Below are 16,672 nucleotides of genomic sequence, written 5' to 3' on the forward strand. Positions count from 1 at the left end.
AGTTCCAGGCAAATCATTTAACCCCAATTGTACCCAAACCCACATTAATTATCTCATTTGATCCTCAAATACTCTGAAAGAAAATTTAGTCCAAGTATTATACTTCTATCCCCATTTTACAGATGGACATATCTATATAGTTAGAGGGCTGGAAAGTCATCTTGGCCAGCCTCCCTCATTTTGCAGGCAAAGAAACTGAGGCTGAAGGGTAAGAGGTAGGATTTGAACTCCAGGTCTCTTTCTACCATTGCTTTGAATACAGAAATGAGGTGAGGATCAAAGAGTAGAAATGTTTTCTATAAGGTTACACAGTTTATCCAATTCTTCTTGAAACCATTAAATTATATATTTCAAGTCTTTGTCCTTTTTTTGTGGGGGAAGGACACAGAAATCAGTTCATGGGTCTACTCTATGATACATGAAATTGAACTGACTTTTGTTTTGAAAACTATCTCTTTCAGACTTGAAATGTCTCTAACAGTAGCCTCTAAGTGAACAAACCAACTCTCATAGCCCAGTGAATCCAGGGTCTCAAAACTAGATTTCTTGATTTCAAATGCAATATTTTCTACCTCTTCAACTAACCCAGTAAAATAAAAAAAAATCCACAGGATTGTTCTTCCTCTCTGCTCTTTTTGATTATATATCCTTTAATCTTATTACCTCTTGTCCTCTGTGTTTCTAGATTACAGAGGCCTAATTCATCTTCATCAGAAACAATGCTTAATTGACTTTTACAAAGTGGACAATAATCCATCTGACTGCCCCTAGTTGGGGCCTGCTCTGAGTGTATTTGTTATTATGTTATCGTAGAGAGGCTTGGGAGTTTCCTGGGTACCTATCTCTAGCTTTATGTTTACCATCCATAAAATAGACACTGCAAGACACCCCCATATTCCATCCTGGGATCAGTCTGAGGCAGACACAGCATAGAGAGAGGTCCATGCAGGAACCACAAGGCTGCATTATACTTGCATGGATTTGCAGTCTTACCAGGAGGTCAATCTAGATCACAACTTCTCCATGCTTTCTCATCCTCCATGACTCTCCTCCATGTTTTCCCATATATCCACATAAGGAATATATTGCTAGAGGCCTCAAACTATTCCTACATCCCCATGTTATTGATAACATTGTTTTCTTTCATTATATAATGTGCTATGAGAATAATGTCAGACACCTCTGAGGTACCACTTCATATTTCTCAGACTGAGTGAGATGACAGGAAAAATGATGATGAACACTGAAGGGGATGTTGGAAAACTGGGATACTATTGCATTATTGGTGGAGTTCTGAACAGATCCAACCATTATGGAGAGAATTTGGAACTATGCCCCAAAAGCTATCAAACTGTGCATGCCCTTTGATTCAGCAGTTACTACTGGGATTACATCCCAAAGAGATCATAAGAGAAGAAAAAGGACCCACATGTGCAAAAATGTTTGTGGCAGCCCTTTTCTTAGTGGCAAGAAACTGGAAATTGAATGGATGCCCATCAGTTGGGAATGGATGAATAAGTTATGGATATGAATGTAATGGAATATTATTGTTCTATAAGAAATGATGAACAGACTGATTTCAGAAAGACTTGGAAAGGCTTACAGGAACTAATACTGAGTGAAATGAGCAGAACCAAGAAAACTGTTCACAGCAACTTATGTGATGATAAACTTTGGTGTACTTGGCTCTTTTCAATAATGTGGTGATTAAAGGCAATTCTAATAGACTTGGGATGGAAATTGCTATCTGCCTCCAGAGAGAGAACTGAGTATGAATCAAAGCATAATATTTTTACTTTGATATTGTTGTTGTTGTTTGTTTGCTTGTGTTTTTTCTGTCTTGTGTTTTTTCCCTTTTGATCTGATTTTTCTTACCCATGATGATTATGGAAATATGTTTAAAAGAACTGCCCATGTTGAACTTACATTGGATTGCTTGCTGTCTTGAGAATGGGAGGGAAGGAGGGAGAATAATTTGGAACACAAGGTTTTGCAAAGATGAATGTTGAAAACTATCTTTGCATGTATTTTTTTTAAGAGAGAATGGTGTCAGAGCTAGAGGAGGTTTTGGATTGTAGAATATGCCATGTCAAAACTAGGAGAGACCTTTGGATAGAGACTGCTCAAGAATTTCAGGACATTGAATTTGGAGCCAGAGAATCTGGGTGCATATCCTAGTTCTGGTTACTATCTATGAAGCATTAATCAAGTAATTTAGCTACTCAAGGTCCTAATTTCCTCATCTATAAAAATGAGGGGTTCTAAACTAGACTAGGTTCTAAAATACCTTCCAGTTCCAAATCTATGACCTTCTATGATTCTGTGACCTTCAAGTTCCTCTCACTAATCTAAGTTTCCTTTTAGAAGAGGATACTAAGGCTAAGAAAAGGAAAGTGATAGCACATGATTCTTGGCAAATCTGTGACTTAAATCCAAGACTCCTGACTCCTGAGGGCTCTTCCCACAAATAGTATACCTGCTTCTCTTATGAAATTCTCCTCAACCTTAGTCAGACCATGGCTGGTACATGCAATATAATTCATTATGCATACTTTCATGTGTGTATAATGGATTCTGATGGATTTATGATTTCATCTGTGGGATGAACTCCATTGCTGAAATCCAATCCTTCCATTGCTAAAGATCAGAGTGCTGCTATACCTGCTCATCCTGTCTAACCCTGCTCTAATTTCCTGTAAATATGGCAGATAATCTGGTATGCAAGCTTTCAAGCCAGGATAACCTGTGTTCAAATCCTTCCTTTGAAATAGCATTGACTTGGTGACCCTGAATACCTAACCACTTAGTGATTTAGGCAGCTTTCCTAAACTATCAGTGGCCAAGCAGATGTTCTCCCTGTGTCCTCTTACACATCATCTCCTTATTGTTCAGTCATGTCCAGCTCACTTTACAGATGGGAAAACTGAGGCAAATAGAATGGAGGGACTTGCCCAGGGTCACATAGCTTAATAAGTGTCTGAGGCCAATTTGAATTCAGGTCTTCCTGACTACAGGTCCTATAGTTTATCTACAAGAACTCTTCATTGTGTGCAATAGATATACATCTTAAGGTCAGTATTTTAGGAGACAGAAGGAAAAGTCTCAAAATCTATTTGAGAATTCAAAATCTGACATAACTATTCCCAAATATAATGAAATTGTCTACTATGAATATTAGGACGTAATAAGGATGAAGATAGGTCAGAGAATGTTACAAACATTCATTAAGTACTTTCTATGTGCCCAGACACTGTGCTAATCAAGAAAGATAAAAAGAAACAGTTGTTGATCTCAAGTAGTTCAAAGTAAGGAAGCAATATGCAAATAATTTTGTATAAATAAAATGTGTACAGGATAAATTGGAGGTGACCTCCAATTGTTATTTATTATGTCCATAATTATGTTCAAAGGAAAGCAGGCACCAAAATATGGGCCTTGAGCTTCTGTTATATGAGGACTGTCTGAAGGAAGCTAAACCAAAAAAGGGAAAAATCATGGGAAATAAGTTCTTGGAGGGAGCTGTTACATTTTGTTTGTTTTGCTTTACCCCAGAGGGCAGAACCTGAAAAAACGGATAACTGGAAGTTGTTGCAAAGAGACAAATGTGGGTTTGATGTAAGGAAAAACATTCCAACAATTAGAGCTGTTCAAAAATGGTCTGGGTTGTCTTGGGAGGTTAATGAAGCCTTTAAACAGAGGCTAGAAGACAACTTGTTCATAGGAGTCAGCTGGGGCAGAGTTAGGAATTAGGAGTAGAAAAACACTAAGATTCCCTCCAGCTCTAAAATGATTCTGTGCTTCCATCCCAAACCTGGCAGGAGCTTTGAGATTCATCATTCAATCCCCTTCCCAACAGCTGAAGTAGGAAACTCCTCTCCAGCATATGAGACAAATGGTCATCCATGCTTTTGCTCATACTCCCTCCCTCCCACTATCTATCCAGGCTTCTTAGACCTTATACTATATAATGTAATAGGCAGTTCAGTAAACTGGCCTCCTCTCTGTTTCTCACATAAGACTCCATTTCTGAACTCTTAGTGTTTTCTCTGGCTAGGAATTCTCCAGGAATTCTCTCTCTCCTCATCTCCTGACTTCCTTGGCTTCCTTCTAGTCCCATCTACTATTCTGTCTTCTATAGGAAACATTTCCTGACCTTCTCAATGCTACTCTACCTTCCCTCTATTGATTATTTTCCATTTATTCTGCATTTATCTTGTCTGTATGTAACTATTTAAATGTTGTCTCCCCAGTTAGTCCCTATCTCCTTGTCAAGAAGGATTGTCTTTTACCTTTCTTTGTATTCCCCAGTACTTAGCACAATGCTTAGAACATGGTAGGAGTTTAATAAATGTTAAATGACTGACTGACTGATAGGGAAATCGTTACCTATCAAATAATCCCATTCTATTGTTGGACAGCTCTGAAGAACAAGAAGTTTCCTTTTCATTGTGCCCTAATATATTGAGCCTCACACTAGAAATTAGAATAATGACAAATACAGAGTATAGAAGCATCTCTCTCAGGGCCATGTGATAAGTCTGTGACCAGCACCCAGATGAGCCTCCTGCTTAGCTATGACCTCTGGAAGGACAACATGCACGAGTTGCTATAGCAAATCTAGAATCTCCAATGCTCCAAGAGTTCCTTTCATGCCCTGGTCATGGGCAGTTAGCTTTAATGGATGTTTTATTGACTTGCTCCTCAATCACCTGGCAGCTGAGGGAGGAGAAGTAATCACAAGTTCACATAGCTATACCATTTTCTGCACAACAACTGTTGGCAGTATGTTACTCTTAAAAGGGAAGAAACTGAGGCCCTGAGAAGTGATTAAATACTAGGTTCAAGAAACTGAGGTCTCAATTCTAAGCCTGATGCTCTTTTCATTCCAGAATTCTATCTCTTTACTAGCATAATAGATATACAATCATACAGATGGGAGACATCAGTTTTAGTCTAGGTTATTGATATATACTGGTTATATCACTTTGGGTAAAATATTTAATCATATAGGGTTCTTAGGTCCTTCGATTTTAAAATGGGGCATGAACGCCTTACCTGCAAACCCAGGTAGGACAGAGAAAAGACATATATGGATGAGAGGTAGGAATATACAGTGAACACTGATTCCGGAGTCAGATGATTTGAGTTCCAGTTCTTTCTTTGGTATTTACTAGCTGTGTGACCTAAAGTCCTTTCCAGGTCTGACATTCTGGGATTCAGTGAAGTCACTTTAGGCTCTGAGTCTCACATTTCCTCATTTGTCAAGTGGGGATAATAATATCTTATTCTATTTATCTCACAAGGTTGTCACGAGGAACAAATAAAATAAAGCAGGTAATATATTTTGTTAATCCTGAAGGATTATACAAAGTGTTCCAAAAGTCTTGGTACAATTTTAAGCTTTAATAGATTAAAACTGCATCAAGAGTTTTTAAATGCCCTGTATAAATGTTTGTTTTTATTATTTATATCCTTACCTTCTCTTAGTCCTTGAGTGATATGCTAGCTCTGTTCAGGACTGGAAACAAAAAGAGCCAAGTAAATAGGAGGCCCTGAGTGGGAACTATTTAAAAATCGAGGCTTCAAGATCAGGAGTAGGATTGATCAGTTGGGACAAATCAGAGAAGATACCTGGAGGGATACTCCCTATTCCCCAGGATGTTTGCCTTTCTGATCCATGTCTCTTCATTTCAGGGGGATTTATGGGTCTATGTAAAGTCACCAAAGGCAGAGTTCCTTACTTGGTCAGAATTTAAGGTCTTGGACCCTCAGGTGGGGAGTATTGGCATCCCAGGACTTTTCCCTCCTAGAGAGTAGCAGCAAAAAAAAAACAGTCCCTGGAGCTCAGATGTAGGCTGTCCAATTCCTGGCTGCGGGCTCAAGCTAGATGAGGGATCTTCTCTATATCTAATGACGCCTTGACCCTTCCAGCTTCCTCTCTCTCTATCCTGCTGCCTGTCAGGAGAGTGGGGCAATGCCAGTGACTATAACCCCAATTGCAAACCATCTCTCTAGGAAGGCTGGATAGCAAGAGGAAGTGGCCAAGGCCTCCTGAACAGTCATCCGGGCTCAGACAGAAGAGTCAACTACCCCCACCTGGAACCTTCTCCCCCTCCTCGGGAGAGCACTGCCAGGGCCTTAGATTCACTGACAGAGAAGATATGGGAAATTGTACTTTATTCTGGTGTCCATGGGGAGGCAGTAGGGTGTAGCAGGAACAGTCCCAGATTGAGGAGCTCTAGGCTCAAATCCCAGCTCAGTCACTACAAACTCCTTGTGTGATCTTGGGCAAATTATGATCCCAATCTGGACCTCGATTTCCTCATCTGCAAAAGAAGGGGGCTGAATTAGATAATCTTTGAAATTTTTTTTCAGCTCTAAATCCTAAAATCTTTTAGTGCTAATGTTAATTACATACCATAATCTATAATTTCAGCTCTCATTATTGCTAGTTTGGCTTTTCACTGCAAATGCAAAGCAAGACCACTAAGGGGAGGCCTCATTTCATATTTGCTTTTTGATTAAGATGAATTAAATATATATTTTTTTTGGATATCCCCTTTGTAGTATCCATCAGCTAAGCAAAACAGCAAAAGTGGAGGGAAAGGAAAATGTTCGTTTGTTTCCATAAAAGAAAAAAAATGCCAATGGTTGGATAAAGTTGTCCCTTTGGTCCATGAAGGTAATGAAATATTACTGCACCCAAAGAGACAATGACTATGAAGAATTAAGAGGAGCATGGAAAGAATTATGTGAATGATAAATTGAAATAAATAGAACAAGGAAAACAATATAATCAATGCTGATAGCACAATGGCTAGAATATGGGACTTGAAATCAGGAAGTCTCATTTTACTAAGTTCAAATCTGGCCTCAGACACTTGGCTACTGCTGTGTGACTCTGGGCAAGTCACTTAACCTTGCTTGCCCCAGTTTCCTCATCTGTAAAATGATCTGAAGAAGGAAATGACAACCACTCCAGTATCTTTGCCAAGAAAACCACAAATGGGGTCACAAAGAGTAGGACACAACTGAAAACCCATTATACAAGCAATAATATAAATGAGCAATAAAACAATCAAAGCTCAGTACTGTGAAATTATGCAGACTATACTTGATTTCCAAAGAAGAGAGATGAGAAGACACAATCAGATTTTTAAATGTGGGTTAGTTTTGCTTTTTCCTCATCTTTTTTTTTTTTTTATTCTTTGTTATAAAGAATATCTCTGAGAGAGGAAAAAGGACTATATGGGGAATATTAATGGTGTAAGAACAAGACAATAAAAATTAAAATTCATCAGATTAACTGAGAATGATCCAGTAAATTTTGTAGATTGGAAGCAAGGATATGCTTGAACCTGAGCTGATTGTTAAATTTCCAGTATGAGCATTTACACCTCAAAGTTTGATTTGTCTTGTTGTTAATAAAGCTATGAAGAAAATGTTAATAATGCAGGTTTCATTTTAAAGTGTGTTGGGAATATTCCCTTCCCTTCCCCTACCTCAAGTGGTTTGTTAAATATTTTCCAGCATGCCAATGGTGAAAGGGTTCATAATTTAGCAGGTTCTATGTAGGAAGAGCAGGTCCAGGGATATGAAAATTGGGAGGGGAGAGTCCCTGAATATCAGTGGACAGCACTGCACTGAAGATTGGGGTTACAAAGACAATCTAAGGATGCCTACCATTCCAGAAACACATGGAGAAAGAGATGCATTGCAATACTGTTTACAACTATTTCTTGGATTATTTTGTCACTTACTCTCTATAATATTATGGCATTTATGAAGAGGAGTGAAAACTACCTGTAATTTTAATTTCTTATATTTATTTATGTCTTATTTCTCTCCTTGAGAGAATACAAATATAATCAAAAAGACAGTCCCTGCCCTCAGAGAGGATATATTCAAATGAAGGAAACAATATTTGAAAAGAAGCTGGGGTAGAAATGCAGGTATCTAGCAAGGGGGTATGATTTTTAAGTCTAGAAAATCAGAAATAGGGTAGAGGGGGAAAGAATGAAAGCAGGAAAATCTGGCCCCTCCACAAAATATAAGTACTCAGAGAAATTCACCAATGGGAGAAAAGGGAGGATTTTTGCCAAGAAATATTCTGGGATAAGCAGGCCACTAGAATGATAAAATACGTCAGAGGGAGGACATCCCACGTCCTAAGGCAGTTTTGAGGATGAGAATAATAGAAGTATGATTTTGAAGTCCAGATAATCAGGAAAGGAATTAGGAGAATGAATGTAGGACAGCCCGGATTCTTCACAAATGGAGCCTCTAGGAGGAATTTATCCATTGGAGAAAGGGGAGAGGAGATGAAGACCTTTCCTCGAGAAAATGTCTGAATAAGAGTTCATGTTTACTTCTCCATCGATTTGAGTAAAAAGGTGTGATAAAAACATTTCAAGTAGTAAAATCAATAAAGGAGACAGCTATTCCCCTCTTGGACAGCCATCATTTGCCTCCCAGTCCTATTCCTAGTTTTCTGGGTTTCAAAATCACGCTCCCTTCCCCAACTAGTACCTTCATCCTCCCTCTGACATTTTTTCAACCCCCTTTTATTTTTGTTGTTATTCAATCATTTCTGATTATTCATGAACCCATTTGAGATTTTCTTGGCAAACATAATGGAATCATATACCATTTCCTTTTCTACTCATTTTACAGATGGGGAAACTGTAGCCAACAGGGTTAAGTGATTTGTCCAGAGTCATACACATAGCATTGTCTGAGGACAGATTTAAATTTAGGAAGACTCATTTTCCTGACTCCAGGCCCAGGTCTCTATTCACTGAATCACCTGACTGCCATTTTGTATCTTCCCTATTTGAATGTAAACTCCTTGAGGACAAGGACTGCCTTTCTTTTTGCTTGATTTTATATTGTCAGGGCTTAGCACAGGTACTGGCACATAAAAAGAACTTTCTCATCTTCCTTTATTCAATTTTGCTGAAAAAATGCAAAAAGCACATAAAAGTTTTGAAAGGAGAAGGAGATGTTTACCTATAAACAATCAGTAGAATTCCTTTCTCTTTCGTCATGAGTTCTACTCTTCCCCAGGGTCCTAAAGTTCTCTATGCTCATAGCAGACTCTTCTTATAGAGAAATAATTTTGAAGTTGTTATCAAAGTAAACCTTCCATCACTCCCATTCTGATGATTGCCACTTTTATCCAAAGACTCATCCAGTTATCCATACTTATCTTATTAATGAGATTGATGTAGACATTCCAAAGGAAGAGCTTAAGTAGCAATTTACATGTGAAGAATTCACAAAGGCTCTTTTCTTGAGAAAAAGTACATTTATTTATGAGAAGAGGTTATAGACAAAATAAAGAGGTAAAATAGGCACCAGGAGTGATAGATATGAAATAGATTCGGGAGAGCATTTAGTTAGCAAGGAAAGAAGTTTTTAACAATTAACAATGGAAAAGAAAAGTTCCCTAATGGAAATCACAATTAACCCGGCGAAAGGGAATGACACAAGGTAAGACTATGCTATTAATTGGGAGGCTAACTCCACAAACGAGTTTAGCACTTGAAAAGAGTTAGTTAGCAATAATAAGAAGAAAGACACCATGAGGCGTGGAGGAGGGATGAAGTAAAGAGAAAGACACCACTAGGCAGAACACCAAGACTGGATAACCCTAAAGGGATTCAGCAAAGATGGGTTAGGCCATGGGCAGATTTATAGGGAAAATTTAATCTTTAACTTGGTTTTCTATTGAATACAGTAAAATGGGGTTATCTAAGACCTCCACAGGAGTAGAACTGTAAGGCCAAGCTGATCCTCACAGTGCTTTTCCCTGCTTGCCTCAAGGAGTGATCTTAGCAGTATTTCAGGCTTTCTCTGACAACCCACCTAATTAACCAAGGCCACATCATTATTACTCTGGAATTATGTACTCCAGAAAAGAAACAATTTTTAGGTTGTTACAGATAAAACTTCCTTCTAATGGGGCCCATATTAGTCACAAAGCCCAGGTTCAATAGTCTCTCTCATTGCATTGTAATAACCCTCTTGGAACTCATTAACTTCTTCTGATGAGAATGATGTTTCCTGGTACTGACTAGGATCTATTCTCTGATAGGCTACTCTAGAATTTTTGCATTTGAGACATCTAACAAGGCAACTCCTGAGACTATTACTGATCCAGGAAATGTCCCTTTTCCTGTCTAGAAGGCTTGATTCTAGAATTACACTTCATAAGAAATTACCCTTTCTTTCTTTCTTTCTTTCTTTCTTTCTTTCTTTCTTTCTTTCTTTCTTTCTTTCTTTCTTTCTTTCTTTCTTTCTTTCTTTCTTTCTTTCTTTCTTTCTTTCTTTCTCTCTTTCTTTCTCTCTTTCTTTCTCTCTTTCTTTCTCTCTTTCTTTCTTTCTTTCTTTCTTTCTTTCTTTCTTTCTTTCTTTCTTTCTTTCTTTCTTTCTTTCTTTCTTTCTTTCTTTCTTTCTTTCTTTCTTTCTTTCTTTCTTTCTTTCTTTCTTTCATAGTTTTTATTTACCAGGTATATGCATGGGTAATTTTACAACATTGACAATTGCCAAACCTTTTGTTCCAATTTTTCCCCTCCTTCCGCCCCCCCCAGATGGCAGGTCGACCAATACATGTTAAATATGTTAGAGTATAAATTAAATACAATATAAGTATACATAACCAAACAGTTGTTTTACTGTACAAAAAGAATCGGACTTTGAAACAGTGTACAATTAGCCTGTGAAGGAATGCATTTTTGGTGGAGTTGTGAAATGGTCTGTATCCCAAGGAAATCATAAAAGAGGGTAAAGGATCCACATGTGCAAAAATGTTTGTAACAGCTCTTTTTGTGGAAGCACTTTTGTGGTATTTTGTGGAAATGAGTAGATGTCCATCAATTGGAGAATGGCTGAATAAGTTGTGGTATATGAAGATAATGGAATGTTATTATTCTTTTTAAAATGCTGAACAAGCTGATTTCAGAAAGGCCTAGAAATATTTACATGGACTGATGCCAAGTGCAACAAGTAGAACTAAAAATACATCGTATACAGTAACAGCAAGATTGTGTGATGATCAACAATGAAATTCTTGGTTCTTCTCAGTGATTCAATGATCCAAGGCAATCCCAATAAACTTTGGATAGAAAATACCATCTGCATCCAGAAAGAGAATTATGGAGATTGAATATAAATCAATAAATGTTTTATACACTTTTCCCCCTGTTTTTCTTTTCTTTTCAATTGTTTTTCCCTTTTGTTTTGATTTTTCTATCCCAACATTATTCAGAAATGTGTATTTAGGGGCAGCTAGGTGGTACAGTGAATAGAACACCAGCCCTGAATCTGGCCTCAGACACTTAACACTTCCTAGCTGTGTGACCCTAGGCAAGTCATTTAACCCCAATTGCCTCAGGGGAAAATGTGTATTTAAAAAGTTAATATACATGTATAACCAGAAAAATAAAACAATTATAATAAACCTTGCCCCTGGATTTGGAGATGGGTCCAAGCCTGCAAAGTCTTTAGAGACCCTTCATAATACCAGTCTGAAATCCCAACATTTTTGAGGTCTCCTTTGAACTCCATCAGTTAGTGGTCCATATGGGAAGAACCTGGTCTCCTCTGACTTCACTCCCTCCTTATCAAGGTAAGTCCTTTTTCCTTTTCTCCCTCTATCCTATATCTGGGACATCCCAAGCATCTAAGAAGACTTATCTGAGGGGCAACTAGGTGGCATAGTGGATAGAGCACCAGCCTTGAAGTCAGGAGGACCCGAGTTCAAAAATCTGGTCTCAGACACTTAACACTTCCTAGCTGTGTGACCGTGGGCAAGTCACTTAACCCCAGCCTCAGGGGGGGGAAAAAAAAAGACTTATCTGATCATCTGGAGCTTAGCAAACTTTCCTTGATTGGAATGCTTAGTTTTGGGAATTCTTGCTATTTTTTGGCATAGTTCCCTTCTAACTAGGAAATCTTTGCCACCTTTTCATTCTCCTGGGATCCCAGAGGAAATGTGGTATGTTAGGAATAGCAATGTTATGGCTTTCGGCAAAAATGGAACAGTCTTCTTCCATATCATTTTTATTTGTAGCTGTTTCTCCATGAAGAATGTTTGTGTCATGTTTATTGTGAGCTCGATTTTGTTACCTGGAAAGATTTAAAATGCAACCAATAAGAAAAAACTCCTACACTATAGTTTAAATATTGGGAAAGATTTCTTAGCATCCTTGACTTCAGCCTTAAAAAAGGAAAAACATGATTTTTTTTCTTGTGGACCCCAGTTCAGACCAAGATGGGGGCTGCAAAAATAAAGTTGGCTAATTAAAACTGCTAAAATAACATCTTAGCAGATTTTCAAGGCTTTGAGAGTAGTGATCGAGGAGTTTGGTAATTAGTCATTTTAAGATTGCAAGAAAAGAATTCCTGAGACATAGGGGATAATTCAAAGAATTTACCCTATTCTAAAAGAAGAGAATGGAAAAAAAAAAAAACTAGCAACTTTTTGTTAACTCTTCTTTGACTACTATCTTGTCTGGAGTTCCTTTCTGCTCCATTAGGAAAGAAAAATATGGTTCATGTTACATAAAGGCTAAGGAAGATGCTGAAAAGTGAAAACACCCCGGAAGGTATTAAGGGATTCTCTCTACAACCCTGATCACTCAGCATGCTCCACTCCCTGTAGTCCTGAGTGTATCTCAGTTGTAGGAATTGCTAACAAGATCAATATAGCCCATATCTCTTTGTCAAACCCTCTCATCTCAGATCAGATTATGCTGAAGAACTGTAGGGAAACTCAAATTCTGCCTCACCTGTAGAAATGGGAAAGCAGCAACAACTCAACATCTTTCCAACCTAGCTAAGGGGGAAGGTAGAGTGGGGATCAGGTCCCATGGTCAGCATTCCCTGAATCTGGCACCTCAAATTACCATCAAAGGGAGCTTCTGGCACCAGCCACCCTAGCCTTTAGCAGGTTATGTCCAGCAACTGCCTGGGAAGAATCTGGGTGCCCCTGGCAGCACCAAGCATGGCAGTGTGAGATAGGAAAGCCAATCAGTCTCTGCATTTGATAAGCCCACCATTCTCTGTTTCAGTTGCAGATATCTATCTATCTATCTAGATAGATAGATATGCTGTGTAATTTATGGCAAATTATTTTTTATCTCTGCCCAGTTTTCTGATTTGTAAAGAGAAATAATAGTGGTTGTTGGGAAGATCAGATGATTGCAAAAGTGCTTAGCATAAAGCAAATGCTCTATGAATGTTAACTTTTGTTGGATATAATTGCTTCATATTTGATAACTTTATATGGGTTTTTAGATGTGACTAACATATAACACCAATGTTGGGATAAATGGTGTGTGTGTGTGTGTGTGTGTGTGTGTGTGTGTGTGTGTGTGTGTGTAAAGTAATTTGGAAGCAAATTCCACTAAATTAAGGTTACCACACTTGGGTTCTCCAGGACTAGGAAGATAATGAAGGATGTATAGTTTCCAAACAAGGAATGTCTTCACTAAGAAACTATATGTGTGTGTGTGTGTGTGTGTGTGTGTGTGTGTGTGTGTATGTATATATATATGAATTATATAGAAATTATTTCTAATGATTCATCCTTGCATCAAGGTGAGTTTAAACCAAAGAAGAAAAGAAAAACATGTTAAAGATATTAAACAAAATCTCCTACGAATGTGAGTCTTGGTAAACCTTTATTTCTTATTGCAACTTCATGAGAAAAAAAAAATGTATCTAGCCTTAAGCTATGATTAATAGATTTTCTATTAGAGATAAAATCTCTTGGGACGATAACTGATATTCTTTTGAACTCTGAATTTGGGAATGGTCTGATGGATCAAGTCAATAATCCACCATTTGAGAAAAATGCTGTAGGTTAATCAGAGGGATGCCATCCTGACGTCTATCTGTGAAAGATCTGGAAAGACAACTCTGGCTTCTGCTCAAAGTTAGATCTTTCTGACTCAGTTTCCCAGTTCCATTTCTTTTTTTCCTACCTGATTATTCCTGAGTCTGGCTATGAGGTGTAATTTTTACTTCATCATTGGTTGTCACCTGCGACCATTATCTAAAGTCAAACAGAACTAAGGATGCTTTATCCTATCATGTATGTATTCTCAGGCTGAAGCTTAAAGGACCCCTTCTGATGCTATAATCATGTCCCTGCTTTTTCCTATAGGAAATTTCTATAATCAGCAAATCGTTAGTAGAAGCCATACATACAAGTATGTAAGATCTTGCTATTTTCAATCTAAAAATATGTAATCATTATATTCTAGTTAAGTATTGGATAAATAGTATTTGGCCTAGTCATCTGCCTGTTACTAGTTATATGCCTGGAGGAAATTAGATCCCTAAATTGGGAAGGGCTGGAAGGGGAATGGGGGATGGCATGACATTTTGTCTTTTAGTCCTTTTCAATCATGTTCAACTCATCATGACCTCATTTGGAGTTTTCTTGATAAAAGTTCTGGAGTAGTTTTGCCATTCTTTCTCCAGATCATTGTACAGATGATAAAACTGAGGCAAACAGGGTTAAGTGACTTGCCCAGGGTCACACAACTAGTAGATAGCTGAAATCAGATTTAAATATAATAAGAGAATTCCTGACTTCAGGCCCAGCACTCAATATACTTTGACATTTAGTTGCCCCAGGGAATGATGTGAATTAGGCCAAATAACAGAATGGAGGCCTGATAAAGGGAAGGCAAGAGTTCACTTTAGGGAAGGAGTTCAAATTACTGATAGGGAGGACATAAAGACATTGGAATAGAGAAAGCATGGTGTGGAATTAGCTAGAATCAAGAACTCTCAACACTTCCAGAAAGCTAGAGTTCAGGGACACCCAACTCAAACTAAATAGTTTCCCTTTTTATGCATTTCCCTTCCCATACTTTCCAAGGCTGGAGAACCGTCCTAGAAGAGCCAAATGCATTAAATTTCCACCTGCCTTTAAGACAGCCATTAAGAATGCTTAAAGTGGTTCTTAAGGGTTATTGCTTCTCACCTCATCTTTGAATCCAGATCTGAATTTACTTTACTCTCAAGCAAGTTGAAGTAGAGACAGAGCAAAAGGTCTGCAGGTAGATGTCTTCTATCCCAGCACTGAAGGAGTGACTCCTAATATAATCTGTTCCGCCAACAGTGGAAACCTATCAATTCTTTCTCCTGTCATAGTTTCATCCTGAAATTACCTCCCATATGTTCTAAATCAGAATTGATCAGAGAAATGTAAATTAAGATACTCTGAGATACCACTACACACCTGTCAGATTGGCTAAGATGACAGGAAAAGATAATGACAAATGTTGGAAGGGATGTGGGAAAACTGGGGCACTGATACGTTATTGGTGGAGTTGTGAACAGATCCAATTATTCTGGAGAGCAGTTTGTAACTATGCTCAAAAAGTTATCAAACTGCATAACCTTTGACCCAGCAGTGAATGTTATGGAATATTATTGTCCTATAAGAAGCGACCAGCAGGATGAATTCAGAGAGGCCTGGAGAGACTTACATGAACTCATGCAAAATGAAATGAGCAGAACCAGGAGATCATTATACATAGCAACAGCAAGATTATGTGATTATCAATTCTGATGGAGGTGGATCTTTTCAATGAGATGATTCAGACCAGTTCCATTAATCTTGTGGTGAAGAGAGTGATCTGCACCCAAAAAGGACTGAGTGTGGACCACAACATAGTATTTTCATTCTTTTTGTTCTTTGCTTGTATTTTGTTTTCTTTCTCAGTTTTTTCCTTTTTCATCTGATTTTTCCTGTGAAGCATGATAATTGTGGAAATATGTATAGAAGAGTTGCACATGTTTTAACATATTGTGGGTTACTTACCATCTAGAAGAGGGGGTGAAGGGAAGGAAGGAAAAAAATTTTGAACATAAGGTTTTTCAATGGTCAATGTTGAAAATTATCTATCTATCTATCTATCTATATACATATATATATATATATATAAAATAAAAAGTTTTAATAACAAAAAATAATTAAAAATAAGAAATTACTTGCCATAGTAAATGTCATACTCGGGAGAAAGTCTGGGACACATTTACATTCTACATAAAAAGATGCTCTTAGAAGTCCTTAACAAAGATTCAATCAACCTCTTATGCTTGTATCTCTAATGCTTTTTGGAACCTCTGGATTTTTCTCTTACTTTCTGTAGCCTACTACCCACCAGACAACATGCTCTTTTCCCATCCTATTCTGCCAATGGGCAACATGAAGAAAGGCCATTAGCACAAAAAGGTATCCAGGAATTTCTTTCTTTTCCAGCCAATTCATTGCTCTGCTGCTTAATTTCTACCAGACACAGGACAATCCTTACCAGCTGGATGCCCATTCCCATTGTTATGTCTCAGTTTCCCTGCATTAGTTTCCCTGAATTGTTCTACCTCATTTTCCCCAGTGGCAAACCCCACTTCCTGGCCATTAGGACTAAGATAATTAGGGCTGGGAACCCTAACCACTAGCATTCCAAGGAATCATGAACCGCAGATATGGCTTATCTCAGATACTTAGATGGGATTCTCTGAACCAGACTTAGTAGCTCCTAGCTTCTTCCCAACTTATCAGAATGTATGATCCTTCTCCATCCATAACCTGTCAGAACTGAATTTATGGTCTGTTCCTGGAAGTTCCCACTCACCAGTGCTCTACTCCCCT

The sequence above is a fragment of the Sminthopsis crassicaudata genome, chromosome 2, assembly GCF_048593235.1.
Source record: "Sminthopsis crassicaudata isolate SCR6 chromosome 2, ASM4859323v1, whole genome shotgun sequence".
Taxonomy (NCBI): domain Eukaryota; kingdom Metazoa; phylum Chordata; class Mammalia; order Dasyuromorphia; family Dasyuridae; genus Sminthopsis; species Sminthopsis crassicaudata.